The sequence below is a fragment of the Capra hircus genome, chromosome 8 (genome assembly GCF_001704415.2).
Source record: "Capra hircus breed San Clemente chromosome 8, ASM170441v1, whole genome shotgun sequence".
NCBI classification, from domain to species: domain Eukaryota; kingdom Metazoa; phylum Chordata; class Mammalia; order Artiodactyla; family Bovidae; genus Capra; species Capra hircus.
In genome coordinates, this window is record NC_030815.1 from 74,779,344 (window position 1) to 74,798,738 (window position 19,395).

Here is a 19,395-nt window from a genome sequence, read left to right on the forward strand (position 1 = left end):
TGAACTGAAGACAGTTAAATTGTTTTATTAGTAGCCTTGACTTTTCCAAAATATTATATCAATGGAAACATATTGGAAAAAAAAAGAAGAAACACATAGGATATAGCCTTTTCAGACAGTTTTATTTCATTAGCAATATATACTTGAAAATTCATTAATGTCTTTTAATGGATTGATAGCTCTTTCTTTTTATCCCTGATAAAAGTTCACTGTGTGGACGTATCACAGTTTACCCATTCACCTACTGAACAGCAAGACAATTGTGTCCAAGTTTCAACATTTATGAATGAAACTGCTGTAAACATTCATGTGAAGGTTTTTCTGTGGACATAAGTTTTTAAATTGAGTAAATACCTAGGAGCACTATCATTTGATTGTGTAAGACTATGTTTACGTATATAAGAAATGAATAAACTGCTAAACCGGTCGGTTGTGCCATTTTGCATCCGTCACTGTGTATCCTCACCAGTGGCAATTGATATATAATCAGTTTCATTTGTTTGGTTGAATTTTTTTAGCCAGTTGAGCAATGTAGCTTGCTTGGCCCTGCAACAAACCCTGTGTTCCATGGGTGTGGGCATGCTCAGTTGTTCTGACTGTGTGACTCCGTAGACTGTAGCCTGCCAGACTCAACTGTCCACGGGATTTTCCAGGCAAAAATACTGGAGTGGGTTGCCATTCCCTTCTCCACGGGATCTTCCTGACCCAAGGATCGATCCCTTGTCTCTTGCATGTGCATTGGTAAGCGGATACCCTAACTTAGCTGCAAATACCCACTGTCAGAGTTTGGCTTTTGGTGCTGTGGGCACAAAGGCCCATTGTTTTGTTTCATGAAAAAAGAGGAAAATAGGACTTCCTTTGTGGTCTAGTGATTAAGAATTTGCCTGCCAATGTGAGGGACATGGGTTTGATCCCTGATCCAGGAAGATCCCACATGCCACAGGGCAGCTAAGCCCATGTGTGACAGCTACTGAGCCTGTGCTCTAGAGCCCAAGAGCCGTAACTACGGAAGGCTTTGCAAGTAGAGCCTGTGATCTGCAACAAGAGAAGCCACCACAGTGAGTAGCCCCTGCTTACCACAACTAGAGAAACCTATGCACAGCAGTGAAGACCCTGTGCAGCCAAAAATAAATAAGTAATTTTTTTAATAAAGAAATACATTTTTAAAAAGAAAAACAATAGCAATTATTTTTTTAAAAAGAGGAAAGTAGCCCTCAGAGAGGTTTAGGAATTTAGTCAATGTCACACAGCAGCTAAATGTTCGTACCTTAATCAAACAAGGCTTCCTTTGTAGTTCAGTTGGTAAAGAATTTGTCTTCAGTGCAGGAGACCCAGGTTCGATCCCTGGGTTGGGAAGATCCCTTGAAGAAGGAAATGGTAACCTACTCCAGTATTCTTGCCTGGAAAATCTCATGGACAGAGGAACCTGGTGGGCTGCAGTCCATGGGATTGCAAAGAGTTGGGCATGACTGAGTGACTAACACTTACTTAATCAAAGGTGGGCTTGCTCCAGAGCCCTGCTATTTACATCTTGCCAGTGTCTGTGCCTAGCCTCTTGCAGGAGCTCAGAATCCCAGAAAATCAGGGACAGAATTGGCTGGACAGTATCAAGAAGAGGATGTCCCCGTGAGGGTCCAGGACCCTCCCTCCTCAGGCTGGGGAGGAAGAGGTAGTCAAGAGGCTATGCACAGGAGACTGGACCACACCCCCCACGGAGGGAGGGCAGTGGGGATCTTTGGGTGCTGGCAGAGCTAGGGAGGAGACAATCCCTAGGGAAGGGCAGAAAAGACCTGAGGCAACATTGCCCACACTCAGTTCATTTCAGTTCAGTCACTCAGTCATGTCCCACTCTTTTCAACCCTATGAACTGCAGCATGCGAGGCTTCCCTGCCCATCACCAACTCCCAGAGCTTGATCAAACTCATGTCCATTGAGTTGGTGATGCCATCCAACCATCTCATCCTTTGTCGTCCCATTCTCCTCCTACCTTCAGTGTCTCCCAGCATCAGGGTCTTTTCCAATGAATCAGTTCTTCTCATCAAGTGGCCAAAGTATTGGAGTTTCAGCTTCAATATCAGTCCTTCCAATGAACATTCAGGACTGATTTCCTTTAGGATGGACTGGTTGGATCTCCTTGCAGTCCCAGGAACTCTCAAGAGTCTTCTCCAATACCACAGTTCAAAAGCATCAGTTCTTCGGTGCTCAGCTTTCTTTATAGTCCAACTCTCACATCCATACATGACTACTGGAAAAACCATAGCCTTGACTAGATGGACCTTAGTCGGCAAAGTAATGTCTCTGCCTTTTAATATGCTGTTTAGGTTGGTCATAGTTTTTCTTCCAAGGAGCAAGCATCTTTTAATTTCATGGCTGCAGTTACCATCCGCAGTGATTTTAGAGCCCAAGAAAATAAAGTCTGTCACTGTTTCCTTTGGTTCCCCATCTGTTTGCCATGAATTGATGGGATTGGATGCCATGATCTTGGTTTTCTGAATGTTGAGTCTCAAGCCTACTTTTTCACTCTCCTCTTTCACTTTCATCAAGAGGCTCTTTAGTTTTTCTTCACTTTCTGCCATAAGGGTGGTGTCATCTGCATATCTGAGGTTACTGATATTTCTCTCAGCAATCTTGATTCCAACTTATGCTTCATCCAGCCCAGCGTTTCTCATGATGTACTCTGCATACAAGTTAAATAAACACAGTGACAATATACAGTCTTGACGTACTACTTTCCCAATTTGCAATCGGTCTGTTGTTCCACGTCCAGTTCTAACTGTTGCTTCTTGACCTGCATACAGATTTCTCAAGAGGCAGGTCAGGTGCTCTGGTATTCCCATCTCTTTCAGAATTTTGTGGTTTGTTGTGATCCACACAGTCAAAGGCTTTGGCATAGTCAATAAAGTAGAAATAGATGTTTTTCTGGAACTCTCTTGCTTTTTCAATGATCTAGCGGATGTTGGCAATTTGATCTCTGGTTCCTCTGCCTTTTCTAAAACCAGCTTGAACATCTGGAAGTTAATGGTTCATGTATTGTTGAAACCTGGCTTGGAGAATTTTGAGCGTTACTTTGCTAGCGTGTGAGATGAGTGCAATTGTGCGGTAGTTTGAGCATTCTTTGGCATTGCCTTTCTTTGGGATTGGAATGAAAACTGACCTTTTCCAGTCCTGTGCCCACTGCTGAGTTTTCCAAATTTACTGGCATATTGAGTGCAGCACTTTCACAGCATCATCTTTCAGGATTTGAAATAGCTCAACTGGAATTCCATCACCTCCACTAGCTTTGTTCGTAGTGATGCTTTCTAAGGCCCACTTGACTTCCCATTCCAGGATGTCTGGCTCTAGGTGAGTGATCACACCATCGTGATTATCTTGGTCGCAAAGATCTGTTTTGTACAGTTCTTTTGTGTATTCTTGCCACCTCGTCTTGATATCTTCTGCTTCTGTTAGGTCCCTATCATTTCTGTCCTTTATTGTGCCCATCTTTGCATGAAGTGTTCCCTTGGTATCTCTAATTTTCTTGAAGAGATCTCTAGTTTTTACCATTCTATTGTTTTCCTCTATTTCTTTGCACTGGTCACTGAGGAAGTCTTTCTTATCTCTCCTTGCTATTCTTTGGAACTTTTGAAATGCATACATTACCGTATGTTAAATAGATAACCACTGGGAATTTGCTGAATAGCACAAGGAGCTCAGCCTGGTGCTCTGTGACAACATAGAGGGGTGGGGGGGTGGGAAGTGGGAGGAATGCTCAAGAGGGAGGGGACATATGTATACCCGTGACTGACTCATGCTGATGTATGACAGAAACAAACACAACATTGTAAAGCAATTATCCTTTAATTAAAAATAAATACATCATAAAAAAATATAGCTGTTCTCTTGCTTTCTGCACATCCCCTGCTCAACCAGTGTCTGTTTCACCTACACATGCTCACATGACTGACCTTCTTAAGTACTTGCCTCCAGGCCCCCACTAGTGATTGTTCTAAACTTTCCTTTTTTAAGTTTGTTTTATTAAAGTATAGTCATATAGAATGTTGTTTTACCTTCTGGTGAACAGCAAAGTGATACATAATAGTTAGCATTTGCTAATCTTAGATTCCAATCCATCCTTTCCCCAGCTCCCTGTAGCTCAAAGCATCTCCATCACAATAGTTTATCAAAAGGATGGTGAGGTGCATCCTCTTAGGCTGGTTTCCCTAGTAACCAATGAGCCAATCTGTCTTCAATTCCCCCTCTAACTGGTAATCTCTCTCTCTTTCCTGGCACGAAGACTGCTTGGTGACGTGTCTTGCCCACTGTCTGCCACATTCACACTTGGGGTGTTGCTCCAGGACGTGGCTTCAGACATATAAGCTCTCCCTGTCCCTTAAACCATTGACATCTCTGTCACTGACTCCAGACTCTTTCTTCAGTCTTGATGCTGTAAGAAGATGGGATGTGAGACGATGGTCACATCCCAGATCTTGAGTGAGTCCGCCAAGTGAGGATCCTTGGCTTCACACAGGAAAAATTTCAAGAGTGAGCCATAGTAAAGTGAAAGCAGGTTTATTTAGGAAAATACACAATCCATAGATGGAGTGTGGGCCTTCTCAGAAGACGAGAGGCAGCCCTGGGTCATGGGGTCAGCTTGGAAAGTGAGAGCAGCCCCAAAATATGGGGTGGTTAGTTTTTATGGGTTGGGTAATTTCATATGCTAATGAGAGGGAGGAATATTCTAACTATCTTAGAGGAGGGTGGGGATTTCCAGGAGTTTGAGCACCACCAACTTTTTATCCTTTGTGGTCAGCCTCAGAACTGTCATGGTGCCTATGGGTGTATCATTTAACAGATGCTAATGTACTACAATGAGCATATAATGAGACTCAAGGTCTACTGGAAGTCAGATCTTCTGCCACCTTGGGCCTAGTAGGTTTCAGCCAGTTTTTTTTTTTTTAATTGGAGTATACTTGATTTGCAATGTTGTGTTAGTTTCAGGTGTAGAACAAAGTGAATCAGTTATACATATACATATGCCTACTCTTTTTTAGATTCTTTACCCATGAAGGCCATTACAGAGTATTGAGTAGAATTCCCTGTGCTACACAATAGGTCCTTAGTAGTCATCTGCTTTTTTTTTTCTTATGTAGACCATCTTTTTGTCTTTATTGAATTTGTTACAATATTGCTTCTGTTTTGTGTTTTTTGTTTTTGGCCCTGAAGCATTTAGTTCCCTGACCAAGGATTGAACCCTTACCCCCTGCACTGGAAAAATGAAATCTTAACCACTGGACTGCCAGGGAAGACCCTGATTATCTATTTTATGTATAGTAATGTGTATATGTCAATCCCAATCTTCCAGTTTATCTCTCCCTAGACTTAACCCCTGGTAACAAGAAGTTTGTTTTCTACATCTGTAGAAATAGAGACGTCTATTTCTGTTTTGTGTTTGTATCTTATTATAGATAAGTTCATTGGTACCATTTTTTTAGATTCCATATATAAGCAATATCATATATTTGTCCTCCGTCTGACTTCACTCAGTATGACGATCTCTGGTGCATCTATGTTGCTGCAGATGGAATTGTTTCATTCCCTTTCATGGCTGAGTAATACTCCATTGTGTACATATACCACATCTTTTTAATCCACTCCTCTGTTGATGGACATTTAGGTTTCTTCTGTGTCTTGACTATTGTAAATGGCACTGCAGTGAATATTAGGGTACAAGTATCTTTTTGAATTATGGTTTTCTCTGGCTGTATGCCCAGGAGTGGGATTGCTGGATCATATAGTAGCTCTGTTTTTAGCCTTTTAAAGAACTTCCATACTGTTCTCCATGGTGGCTGCACCAACTTACATTATCACTAACAATATGAGAGGATTCCTTTTCTCTACACCCTCTCTGGCATTTATTGTTTGTAGATTTTTTTTGATGATGCCATTCCAGCCCATGTGAGGTGATGATATTTCACTATAGTTTTGAATTGCATTTCTGTAATAGTGATGTTAAGCGTCTTTTCATGTGCTTTTTAGCTATTTGTATGTCTTCTTTGGAGAAAGGTCTATTTAGATCTCCCACCTATTTTTTTGATTGAGTTTTTTTTTTTAATTAAGCTGCATGCTGCTGCTGCTACTGCTAAGTTGCTTCAGTCATGTCCGACTCTGTGTGACCCCATGGATGGCAGCCCACCAGACTCCCCGTCCCTAGGATTCTCCAGGCAAGAACACTGGAGTGGGTTGCCATTTCCTTCTCCAATGCATGAAAGTGAAATGTGAAAGTGAAGTCGCTCAGTTGTGGCTGACTCTTAGGGATCCCATGGACTGCAGCCTACCAGACTCCTCCATCCATGGAATTTTCCAGGCAAGAGTACTGGAGTGGGTTGCCATTGCCTTCTCCGTAAGCTGCACGAACTGTTTGTAATATTTTGGAGATTAATTCCTTGTCAGTTGGTTTATTTGCCAATATGTTCTCCCGCTCTGAGAGTTGTCTTTTCATTCTGTTTATGATTTCCTTTGCTGTGCAAAAACTTTTCAGCTTAATCAGATCCCGTTTGTTTATTTTTGTGTTTTATTTTCATTACTCTAGGAGATGGATTAGAGTTGATTCATTGGAAAAGACTCTGATGCTGGGAGGGATTGGGGGCAGGAGGAGAAGGGGACGACAGAGGATGAGATGGCTGGATGGCATCACCGACTCTATGGACGTGAGTCTGAGTGAACTCCGGGAGTTGGTGATGGACAGGGAGGCCTGGCGTGCTGTGATTCATGGGGTCACAAAGAGTCGGGCATGACTGAGTGACTGAACTGAACTGAACTGAACTGAGGGGATGGATTGAAAAAGAGCTTACTGTGGTTGGTGTCAAAGAGTGTTCTGCCTGTGTTTTCCTCTAAGAGTTTTTTAGTTTCTGGTCTTACACTTAGGTCTTCAATCTGTTTTGAGTTTATTTTTGTGTACGGTGTTAGGGAATGTTCTAATTTCATTCTTTTACATGTAGCTGTCCAGTTTTCGCAGCACTACTTATTGAAGAGACTATCTTTTCTCCATTGTTATATTCTTGCCTACTTTGTCATAGGTCAGGTGACCATAGGTTTGTCTCTGGACTTTTTGTGCCGTTCCATTGATCTATATTTCTGTGTTTGTCTTGATTATCGTAGCTTCATAGTATAGTCTGAAGTCTGTTAGCCTAATTCCTCCAGCTCCATTTTTCTTTTTCAAGACTACTTTGGCTATTTGGGATCTTTTGTGTTTCCATACAGACTGTAGAATTTTTGTCCTAATTCTGTGAAAAATGCAATTGGTAATTTCATAAGGATTGCATTGAATCTATAGAATGCTTTAGATAGTATAGTCATTTTCACAATATTTATTCTTCCTGTCCAAGAACAATTAGTAATTAGTAATTAGTTTGTCTTATCCCATTCTCCTTAATGGCTATGTCATTTTTTTAATGGTTGTGCCCTGCCCACTTCCTTCCTGTCTCATCAAGGCTGGGTAAGTACAGGGCTTGCAGGCCTGTGGGGTACAGCCCAACACAGCTCCTGACTAGAAGCAAGCACACTGCCTCCAGAGGGTGTGCACCATCACCAGGGGCCACTGGACATGGAAGATAAGGTCTCTCAAAGGAAAGGATTCCCAGGGCTCCCAGGATCCACACTGAGGACTTTAGCAATTTGGACTCAGCTCCTGGTGTTTTGCCAGGCCAAAAGATCTATTGCTAATGACTTTATCCCACTTCTTTGGCAAAAACCCAGTGCATGTGACCCCAGCCTGGACAATCTAAGAAGCCCAACCCCCTGGCTGCATTGATTGGTCCAAGAAAAAAGCTCATGACTTGTCCAATCCAGTCAGAGTCTTCTCTTGGGTTTTTATAGATTAAAGGAGACTGTGCAGAGAGGCCCTCTCAATATTTTTAGTCCACAAAGTTGGATGATGTAAATTCATTGAAGTCTAACTATGTAGAGTAAGCCTGTCTATAGCAGGAGAGTATATGAATTTATATCTGGGGGTGAATGTAACCTCAGGAGAGCATGATTACAGCCCCCAAAGAGAAACATGGCAGTAGGAGATTGTGAGTGAAGCTCTGGAGTGCCCCAGCATGCTCCAGCGTCCTGGAGCTCCCTCCCCCTTCAGTGAGAATAACTGAGATGTGGGCCACACACTGTCCCAGCCATCCTGGGAGGATTGAGGCCTGGTTTCCCATGATGGAACCTCACCAGTGCACATTGCTGATTCCCTTCCTTATCATACCTTGCATATGCTCACACCCCTAACAGTGATTTCTAAGATCACCTCCCAGCTCACAACTTGGAATCTACAATCTCAGGGTGATATACTTCTGAGTCCAACCTAAGACTCATGCTGTCTGGAAAATCCTTATTTTCTGGTCTGTTTCTGTGGCTTGCAACCCATGGACGCTGTCAGAATTAATAGTGATCTGGAGTGGTCACATTGCACCTGGCCATAATAACCTGTGGTCTTCTTTCTAAAGATAATCAGAGCTCTGGAAGGGGAGGAGAGTCTCCTGAACCTTTGTTCCAAGTTCTTCTCTATGTAAGCTCACAGGACTTGAGCTATGCCTGTGAATGGAACTGCTTGAAGTGACACCTGATCCCAGAACATCAGTCTCTTGTGACCCCAGGTCATCTTAGGGTGAGGCCTAGCCTAAAATTTATTCTAGGTGATGATGATCAAGCCAGGATTCCACATACCAGGGGAGAAGACACATACTGAAGCTGCTGTCTGTGAGCCCTGAAGATGAACTTAGGAAGGCTTTTGAAATGAAGCGCCACATCTCAGAATGGAGGAGATTCTGAGTTCTTAGGGGTCCAACTACCTGAGCCAAGAAGGAGAAAAATGTGGACCTTGGAATAGAGTGACACTTCAGTTCCCATATGGACATAGCATAGGGTGATCAGTGGCTGGAACCACTGGGCCAACTAGTGTTCAGCCTGGTCCTTAGAGCTCTCTGAAGCCCTCAAGTCCAGCTGATTGAGAATCTGGAGTTGGGATCATTGTTGTCCTGAAGTTGTATTCAGTCCTGGATGTATTCATATAGTCACATATGACATATTCATATGTCAGGCCCTGTACAGGGCATTGAGGATAGGAGGCAAATTAAATATTCTCTATTACTAACATCTTAGGAGTTGTTGGAGACTGTCACATAAGCAAGAAAGGGCCAGGGGGCATTACAAGTGCTACTGGGACAAATGTACAGATGAGGGGCCCAAGTTGGGGAGGGCTGTGAGCTTGGGTGTGAGGGGCCCAAGCTTGGGAGAGGTATCACAAGGGAGGTGATAGAGGGGCATCTGGGCAGAGGGTGCCGCATGAGCAAAGGCTTGGAGGCATTAAAAACTTGGTGGGTGGTTCTGTCTGATGCATAAAGGATTAAGTGGCCAGAGATGAAGCTGGAGAGGCCAGTAAAGGCTCAGTCATAGAGGAACATACATGCTATGCCAAAGGGTCTGGTTTCCATCCTCAAGTCAATAGAGATTGAATCATTTAAATTGAACTAACAATAATAATTGAATAATATCGAGAAAGAGATCATGTGCTCATTTTTGCATTTCAGAAAGATTGCTCAGGAAGCAGACTGGAGGGTGAGCTGAAGGAGGTAAGAGTGGAAGCAGGGAGACAATATGAGTCATGAAGGCAAAATGTAGAGGAGGAAATGGATATGAGTGATGAGGAGGAGAAAAAACTGGTAAGACCTGATTCCCTGATTTCAGAGGCAAGGAAAAAGTTCAGGGTGATGCCCAGGTCCGCCTGGGGCACCTGGATGTTGTTGGTGCCCTCTACCCAGATTGGGGAAACTGGAGGTAGGACATCTCTGGATAGAGAGGAGATGGTAAGCGGACTTTTGGACAGATTGAGTGAGAGGCCCATGAAATATCTCTCTCACTATTTTTATCAACGCCCTAACCACAGAATTTTATAAATACATGCTCTGGTGTCTACAGGTCCATTCCACTTATCCTCACTTTTGAATTGCAAGCCTTCTGAGCATAGCCAGCCATGTCCCACTTATCTCTGTGGCTCCAGGACCAGGCACAACAACTGGTACCCAAACATAGGTGCTCAATAAGTATCCATTAAATGGCAGAGTGGGTGTTCCCATGGAGAGATGAGTTCAGCCATTTCCCATCACTGAGTTCTCCTTGGAGTCAGATCCCAAACAAGTAGATGAAATACCTCCTTAAAGAATTAGAGGGGTCGGACTTTCCTGGCAGTTCAGTGGTTAAGATTCTGCACTCCCAATGCAGAGGGCATGGGTTTGATTCCTGGTTGGGCAACATCCTACATGTCACATGATATGGCCAAAAATTGTTTTGAAATGAATAAAGGTAAAGAATCTGCCTGCAATGTGGGAGACATTGGTTCTATCCCTGGGCTGGGAAGATGCCCTGGAGGAGGACATGGCAACCCATCCCAGTATTCTTGCCTGAAGAACCCCCATGGGCAGAGGAGCCTGGAGGGCTACACTCCATGGGGTCGCAAAGAGACTAACACTTTCACTTTCAGAGGGGTTTGCTTTCCTCCCACTGCTGTCATGTGAAGGCACTGCAACTTTAGACCAGGCAGAATGGGAAGTGGCCAGGCATGGAACAAGTTGGATGGCTGAGGAGCCCATGATAAGACAGGCTGTGGAGCTAGCTGTGTGCTGACTGGGCCTCCCTGGAATACATGCCCACACCCATTCCTGCTGCTCACAACAACTAGATGGGCTGGTAGAGGCACTTGAGGCTGGTGAAGGGTGGAGCAGGATGTGGGCTGAGGGGCCAGGTAAGATGGCCCAGGGAAAGCTGGGTGGGTTAGCCATGCCATCTGGCAGGCCCAAGGCCTGACTGAGTTCGGTTTATTCGCCTGAAGCCAAGCAAGGCATCTGTCCCCTCCACCCATGATCAGGGCTCATAACTCAGACCTAATGGATCCTGTGTCACCATCATCAAGGACAGGTTGTTTTCCTAGAAGAGCTGGGCACCAGTCCATGTCTCATAGTTGGGGTGAAGTCTGCTGGGTGAGGCTGGGGAGTGTCTGTTGGCTCAGCCAGTGCACACACCCCAGGCCTGCACCCTGCCCTGGAGCAGGTGTTGGAGGAGGCACCCGCTCCCTGACCTGAGCCCAGATCTGTCCTTACCATGTTATTCCCAGCGCTTGTGTAGGTGCCTAGGTTTGAGGATTAGGGGTCTGTTCTGCTCCCAGGAAACCCCACTCAAGGTGCTTCCATGGCATCACAGTGGCCATACACATCTCAACTCACACTTTCCTCCTTGGGGCCCTCACTTGGAGTCAGGCTGGTGGCAGTACCTACCAGCGGGCCCATTTCTCAGATGGGAACATGTGCAACCCCAAAGAGAAGAAGTGAGGCACCCAAGTTCACCCAACAAGTTAGTGGCTGGGCTGAGCCCCAAGTACAAGCTGGCCCTCCCCTCCGGGCACTCACTTCCTTGTTCACTCCTCTCCTGCCACAGTGTACTCCTGGGACTTCCTGAGTGTGCCAAGCTTACTCCCAGGACCTTTGCACTTGCTGCCGCTCCTCTTGGCAGGTTCTTCCTCCAGATCTCTACAGGACCCATTCCTTCTTGCTCACACGTCATTATCTCAAAGAGCTGCCTCCTTTCCTTCTGTCACTTTCTCCCCTCACACCATAATTTCTCTGCTATGTAGCATATCATGTGCTTATTGTGTATTTCTTTGTTTTCTGTCACTCCATTAATGTAAGCACCTGGAAGGCAGGGACTTTCCCCACCTTATTCACAGCTGAATCCCTGGTAGCGAGAATAGTGCATAAAATATACTAGGCACTTAATACATATTTGTTGAAGGAATGGACATTCTCAGATCACCTCCTTTCTATCCAGAACTTTCTCCTTGTACATCTCTGCACCCCAGAGAAGCCGGAACAGTGGACAATGAAGGAGGGGTTGGCTCAGGCTGGAGGGAGGCAGTATTGCCCCATTGCCAGAGACACACAAGGCACTGTGACCCACCCAGGCTGTGCCTCCTGGGGTCTGACGTGTGTCAGCAGGCTTTCTAGGGTCCTCATGACCTCCCGGAAGCATGGAGGGACCAGTGGGGATAGCAATTGCCTTCACTGAAAACTGCCCCCTCTTTCTCGAAACTTGGACCATCTTAGTCCTTGGACCCACTGTCCTCTGCCCCTCTTGGAAGTGCCATTCAGTATTTACTGGGCACCTACTGTGTGTTGGGCTCAGGATTGGGCATTCAGAGAGCTTTACGAGTAAAATAGACAAGCAAACTCCACCAGAGCACCGAGCGGAGACTGATGGAGATGGGGGGAGCGGTGAGAGTAGGGTGTTCAGGGAGGATGGCAATGACCTTGCCTAGGCTGGTAGAGGGCAGCAGGAAAGTTTCAGAAGAGGGGGTATTTGAGCTGGTTTTTATAGGACGAGGGTGACAGGGATAGAGACAGGAGACCCGGCGTTGCTGGTAGAAAGGATAACCTGTGCAAAGGGTTCAGAAGATCTGAAGAAATGTGGGTCCAGAGTGGGGCTGGGCAATGGTGAGGCTGAAAAGGTGGGCTGGAATCACATGTTGAAGGGCCTTGAACAGCAGGTGGAGGAGCCGGCTTCATCCTGCTGGCAGTGGGCACCGTTACAGCATTTTGGGCAGGGATGACTTAGTGTGAGATGAGTGCAATGTGGGAGACCTGGGTTCGATCCTTGGGTTGGGTCCTCACATGCTAGCAAACTAATGCTCAACATTCTCCAAGCCAGGCTTCAACAGTACTTGAACCAAGAACTTCCAGATGTTAAAGCTGGATTTAGAAAAGGTAGAGGAACCAGACATCAAATTGCCAACATCTGCTGGATCACAGAAAAAGCAAGAGAGTTCCAGAGAAACATCTACATCTGCTTTATTGATTACACCAAAGCCTTTGACTCTAGATAACAACAAACTGTGGAAAATTCTTAAACAGATGGAAATACCAGACCACCTGACCTGCTGCCTTAGTGTTCTGTATGCAGGACAGGAAGAAACAGTTAGAACGGGACATGGAACAATGCACTAATTCCAAACCAGGAAAGGAGTACATCAAGGCTGTATATTGTCACACTGTTCATTTATGAAAAAGCTGGCTTACAACTCAACATTCAAAAAACTAAGATCATGGCATCCGGTCCCATCACTTCATGGCAAATAGATAGGGAAACAATGGAAACAGTGACAGACTTTATTTTGTTGGGCTCCAAAATCACTGCAGATGGTGACTGCAGCCATGAAATTAAATGATGCTTGCTCCTTGGAAGAAAAGCTATGACCAATCTAGACAGTATATTTTTTTTAATATATTAAAAGAGATATATTTTAATTATATATATTTAATATATTAAAAGAGACATTACTTTGCCAAAAAAGGTCCGTCTAGTCAAAGCTATGGTTTTTCCATTAGTCATGTATGGATGTGAGAGTTGGACTATAAAGAAAGCTGAGTGCCGAAGAATTGATGCTTTTGAACTGTGGTGTTGGAGAAGACTGTGAAAGTCCCTTGGACTGCATGGAGATCGAACCAGTCCATCCTAAAGGAAATCAGTCCTGAATATTCATTGGAAGGACTGATGCTGAAGCTGAAACTCCAATACTTTGGCCACCTGATGCAAAGAACTGACTCACTGGAAAAAACCCTGATGCTGGGAAAGATTGAAGGCAGGAGGAGAAGGGGATGACAAAAAAGATGAGATGGTTGGATGGTATCACCAACTCAATGGACATGAGTTAGAGAAAGCTCCGGGTGTTGGTGATGGCAGCCTGGTGTGCTGCACTCCATGGGGTCGCAAAGAGTTGGACACAAATGAGCAACTGAACTGAACTGACTTAGTCCAGTTTGCCTTTTAGGAAGCTTGTCCAGCTGCTATGTGCAGTGGTCTGGACGAGGAGCCAGGGATGTGAGCTGGGAGAACGCTTGAGGTGGCCATAGATAGTCTAGGTGAGAGATGAGGGTGGTTAGAGTGTGGCAGGGGCAGAGAGGGACAGAGTCAAGAGCTGTTTGGGAGGGGACTTCCCTGGTGGTCCACTGCACTAACACTTTTTAGTGCAGGGGATGCAGGTTCAATCCCTGGTCAGGGAACTAAGATCCCACAAGCCTCAGAACTAAGCCTGTGAGTCACAACTAGAGAAACCTGTGCATTACAATGAAGACCCAGCACAGCCCCACCTCCAAAAAAAATTTTAATTAAAAAAATTAGAACTGTTTGGGAAGCTGAATCTATACACTCAGTGGGAAGGTAGAGAAGGCCACAGGCTTGGCTTCCAGAATCCACAGATGGGAGGATGTGGGATGTGGGATGTGGGGCAGTCATTCGCCCCCTGGTTCATTCTGAGCTGATCTCAGGCCCCTCTCTACTCACTGACCCCACGGTGACTGCACTAGCCTCTATGTTCCCTGCTAGTGCCAAGCTTCTTCCTGCCTCAGGGCTCATTCACGTTCTGTTTTCCTCTGCCTCCAACACTGCTACAGTCTGTTACATCCTGCCCCACCCACTCACCCATGACCTCCTCTGACTTCCCAGAAGGATAGGTTAGTCTTGCTACTGCTGCTGCTGCTAAGTTGCTTCAGTCATGTCCGACTCTGTGCGACCCCATAGACGGCAGCCCACCAGGCTCCCCCTTCCCTGGGATTCTCCAGGCAAGAATACTGGAGTGGGGTGCCATTGCCTTCTCTGAGGTTAGTCTTGCTGCTGCTGCTGCTAAGTCGCTTCAGTCGTGTCCAACTCTGTGCGACCCCACAGACGGCAGCCCACCAGGCTCCCCTGTCCCTGGGATTCTCCAGGCAAGAACACTGGAGTGGGTTGCCATTTCCTTCTCCAATGCATGAAAGTGAAAAGTGAAAGTGAAGTCACTGAGTCATGTCCAACTCTCAGCAACCCCATGGACTGCAGCCTACCAGGCTCCTCCGTCCATGGGATTTTCCAGGCAAGAGTACCGGAGGTTAGTCTTGGATCCCCCTAAAACACTGAGCATGTTTCATTCATGGGACTCACCCCAATGGTGATAATACAGTTCTATTGCTCAGTTAGTACCACTCACTCACTCAATCACAAGCTGCTTGCAGCCATTCCTGCCACATTCATAAAGGTCTAAGGTCCAAAACAAGGGAGGTGAGAAGCTCTTTTGCTCCATTCTGTCCCCTTTTAATTCTAACCTGGGACACTGGCAGACAGGCCTGGGGACCAGGTGAGAAATGAAGAGAGGCCCAGGAGCTTCACCATACGCAAGGGTCGGGGGCAGGCAAGGAACTGGCCCTGCTCAGCCTGGAGGTTCATTTAGGGTTCAGGCAGGTGCAGGAGGCTGGAGACAGGGAAGCACTCCTTCTGTGTGACAAAGGGCTCTGTTCAAAACCAAATGAAGACAAATACTGTATGATTTCATTTATATGTGGAATCTAAAAAGTAAAAGAAACTAATGAATATAACAAAACAGAAACAGACTCACAGATATAGAGAACAAACTAATGGTTATCAGTGGAGAGAGGGAAAGTGGGGGTAGGGGATTAAGGGGTACAAACTACTTGGATAAAATAAATAGGCTGTGAGGATATATTGTATAGCACAGGGAAGATAGCCAACATTTTATAATAACTGTAAGTGAAGTATAGACTAAAAATTATGAAGCACTATGTTGTACACCTGCAACTTATATAACATTCTACATCATCTATACCTCAATAAAAAAATAAATTAAAAAAATCAAACCTTAAAAAAAATCCAACAGTGAAACTTCTCCCCATCACTGGAGGATGAATGACTTCTTTGTAGGGCTGCTGAAGGAAGGCCTGAGTGGAAAAGGGGAGCGGACCCAGATGACCTTTAAAGTTTCTCCATTTTTACGAGATGACGTTCTTACATTAGGACAGGAAATCATGGTTAAATATTTGCTCTGCCCAGCTAGTGATGGAAGAACAGCTGCCACCTGTCCCTCCATCTCTGAGACATACCTGAGAAGGGGCAGTAGGAGCTCAAAGCTGAGTTATGGACCTCGGGTTGGGCTTAGTTGCAGATGGAGGCTTCCATCAGTCTGTAGAGGTGACTGTCTGGCTGCCTGTGACCCCCAAAGGGGCTATTCTTGAACAAGAGTCCTTCGTATTGGTTCACTTATCTATTTTTTTCATCAGATTGGGTTAAATTTAATAGAAATACAATTAATAATACAAGAGTAGCCATTTTTAATTTGTTTCTGAACTTATAGTACTGCTATATTAGGATGAAAGACTATGGGCATAATAAATATGTTTGAAGCATCCCTACCATATCATAGGGAAATATTTACTATATTACTATACTATAGGGAAATATTTCTTTAACATTAGGATTCCTTCTTGGTATCTTCTCTCACAGGACTTGTTCTTTCATTGGAATTACTCGCTATAATTAAGAATTATAAGAAGACACAGTGGGTATCATCACACTGAGATGAAAATGACTGAAGTTTTTATAGACTTTTGTGTGGTAGGATGATGATGGCAAGCTCTGGCTTAATTTAATAGATAAAACAGTTCTATTTCTTAATCATTTAATTTTTTGCAACCTATCTGTAGGATTAAAACCATTCAAAATAAAAAGGTCTTTTAAAAAAAAATATAACCTAAAACTTTGATTCATATATTTCAGGTTGGGGCTCCACACGCATAGTTTAAAGTTCTCCCCAGGGACATTTATCTGGCAGATGGAGCTGAAATCACTGATCTAAATGAATTAGAGGAATGTATATGTAAATAAAATTTAGTTATTCTTTTTATAAATCAGAAATTCCTTGAAAACAGATAAGCAAATATCTTATTCACATATCCTGTATTGGGCTGGCCAACAAGTCCCTTTGGTTTTTAAGTAAAAATAAAAGACACATTGTTCATTTCACCAAGAACTTTATCCAACAACATATTCACCGTTTTGTTCCACTAGCTTCTGTCATTCTTTTAGGCAACTTCGTAATTTCATCTTCCCAAAACTTTTATCTTTTTGATCAAAGAACTGTTCCAGGTGCCTTTTACAATCTTTCAGGAAATTGACATTTTTTTCTATTAAAAGAATTTTGTAAAGACCAAAATAAATAGAAATTCAAAGTTGCAATGTCTGGTGAATATGGCAGATGAACCAGAACTCCTCCACCAGGCTGTAACAGTTTTTACCTGATCATCAAAGCGATATGCAGTCTTGCGGTACCCTGATGGAAGATTATGCTTTTTCTCCTGACGAATTCTGGATGCTTTCCATCCAGTGCTGGTTTCAGTTGGTCTAATTGTATGTGCTCAGTCTCTCAGTCGTGTCCAACTCTCTGTGCCCCTGTGGACTGTAGCCCACCAGGCTCCTCTGTCCATGGAATTTTCCAGGCAAGAAGACTGGAGTGGGGTGCCACTTCCTACTCCAGGGGATCTCCTTGACTCAGGGGTCAAACCTGAGTCTCTTGTGTCTTCTGCAGTTGTTGGAATTAATCATTTGGTTTTCCGGAAGAAGCTCATTATAGAGGACTCCCTTCCAATCCCACCATATATACAACATCACCTGCTTTGAATGAAGACAGGCCTTTGGTGTGGTTGGTGGTGGTTCATTTCGCTTGCTGAATGATCTCTTCCATTCCACATTATTGTACAGTATCCACTTTTAACTGCCTGTCACAATTTGTTTTAAAAACAGAACGTTTTCCTGATGTTTAAGTAAAGAGAGCTGCATGGAGAAATACCGTCAAGAAGGTTTTTTCTCTTAACTAACGTATGTGGAACCCAAACATCAAAGCAGTTAACATAACCAAGCTGGTGCAAATTATTTTCATCACTTGATTTGGATATTTTGAGTATACTGGCTATCTGCCTTGTGGCACAAGATGACTTCAATTAATGTCTCGATTTAATTGCTATCAACTTCTACCCTTGCTGTGGAGGGGTAAATTTCCAGTGAGAAATCTCCAGCATGGAAATTCCCAAACTACTTTTGTTTGATAAGTCATAATATCCTCTCCACACAAATCTTTTTTGCATTTCAGTTGCATTTTTATCTTTCTTGAAATAATAAAGCAAATAGTATGCCAAAAATGTTCCTTTTTTTCTCCATCTTCAATATTAAAATGGCTGCACAAAAACTCACCTATTTGATAAGTTACTTTTTTAATGCAGGTTGATATGACAGCTGTCACAATACAATCTAACAAAATTGTTTTGAATGAAATTAAAGACAACTAGGCACTACTAAAGCTGGCTGGTGTTTCAAGATGGTAAAGAATCTGCCTGCAATGCAGGAGACCCAGGTTCAATTCCTGGGTTGGGAAGATCCCCTGGAGAAGGGAATGGCAACCCGCTCCAGTATTCTTGTCTGGAGAATTCAATGGACAGAAGAGCCTGGCAGGTTACAATCCATGCATGGGTCACAGAGAGTTGGACATGACTGAGCGACTAGCAGTGAAGTGAATGAAAGCCAGCTTAAGAGAAAACTGGAACAAATGTTTTGGCCAACCCAATATAAGTATGGAGAACTTATAGGGGAATTCCCTGGTGGTTCAGTGGTTAGAAATGGGCTTCCTGGGAAGAATTCTCAATGGTAAAGAATCTGCCTGCCAATGCAGAAGGCTTGGGTTTGATTCCTGGTCTGGGAAGATCCCCTGGGAAAGGAAATGCCAACCCACTCCGGTATTCTTGCTTGGGAAATCCCATGAACAGAGGAGGCTGGCAGGCTACAGTCCACGGGGTCACAAAAGCCTTAGCGACATGGACAACAACAACCGGTGGTTAGGACTCTGTGCTTTCACTGCCCAGGGTCTGGGTTCCATCCCAGGTTGGGGAACTAACATTCCATGGGTCACAGTCACACGGCCAAAGGAAAAAAGTATGGGGAACTTTTAGATATTGATTTTTCTTGAACAGAAGCTTATCTGATTTAAATGTAAATGTATGTAGACTACATGAGAAGCATGAGGTCATCTTCCTTATGTTTTATTTTGCCTTTTTCCCTCTGTCAGTTGTGCCCTCTTTATGGTGCAAAATAAATAAATAAAAAGAATAATTTCTGTTTACATTTATTCCCCATTTCATACTCTACAAAATGTTTCCCCATCTGCTATCTCCAGTCTCATCTTCACAGCAGCCTGGGGAGGGAGACAGAGCCAGACTTATCATCCCCATTTTGTGGTGTGGCCCAGTTTAAGGAAAGTGTCTTTTCTGAGCTCACAAAGTTAACACTGGCAAAGAAACCCCTGACTCCAGCCCCTTTTCTCTGCCTCTGACCAACTTCCAGTTGCTGCTTTTTTTTTTCATTAATTAACTTATTTATTTAGCTTCCCTGATAGCTCAGTTGGTAAAGAATCCGCCTACAATGAAGGAGATCTCAGTTCAATCCCTGTGTCAGGAAGATCCACTGGAGAAGGGATAGGCTACCCACTCTAGTATTCTTGGGCTTCCCTGGTGG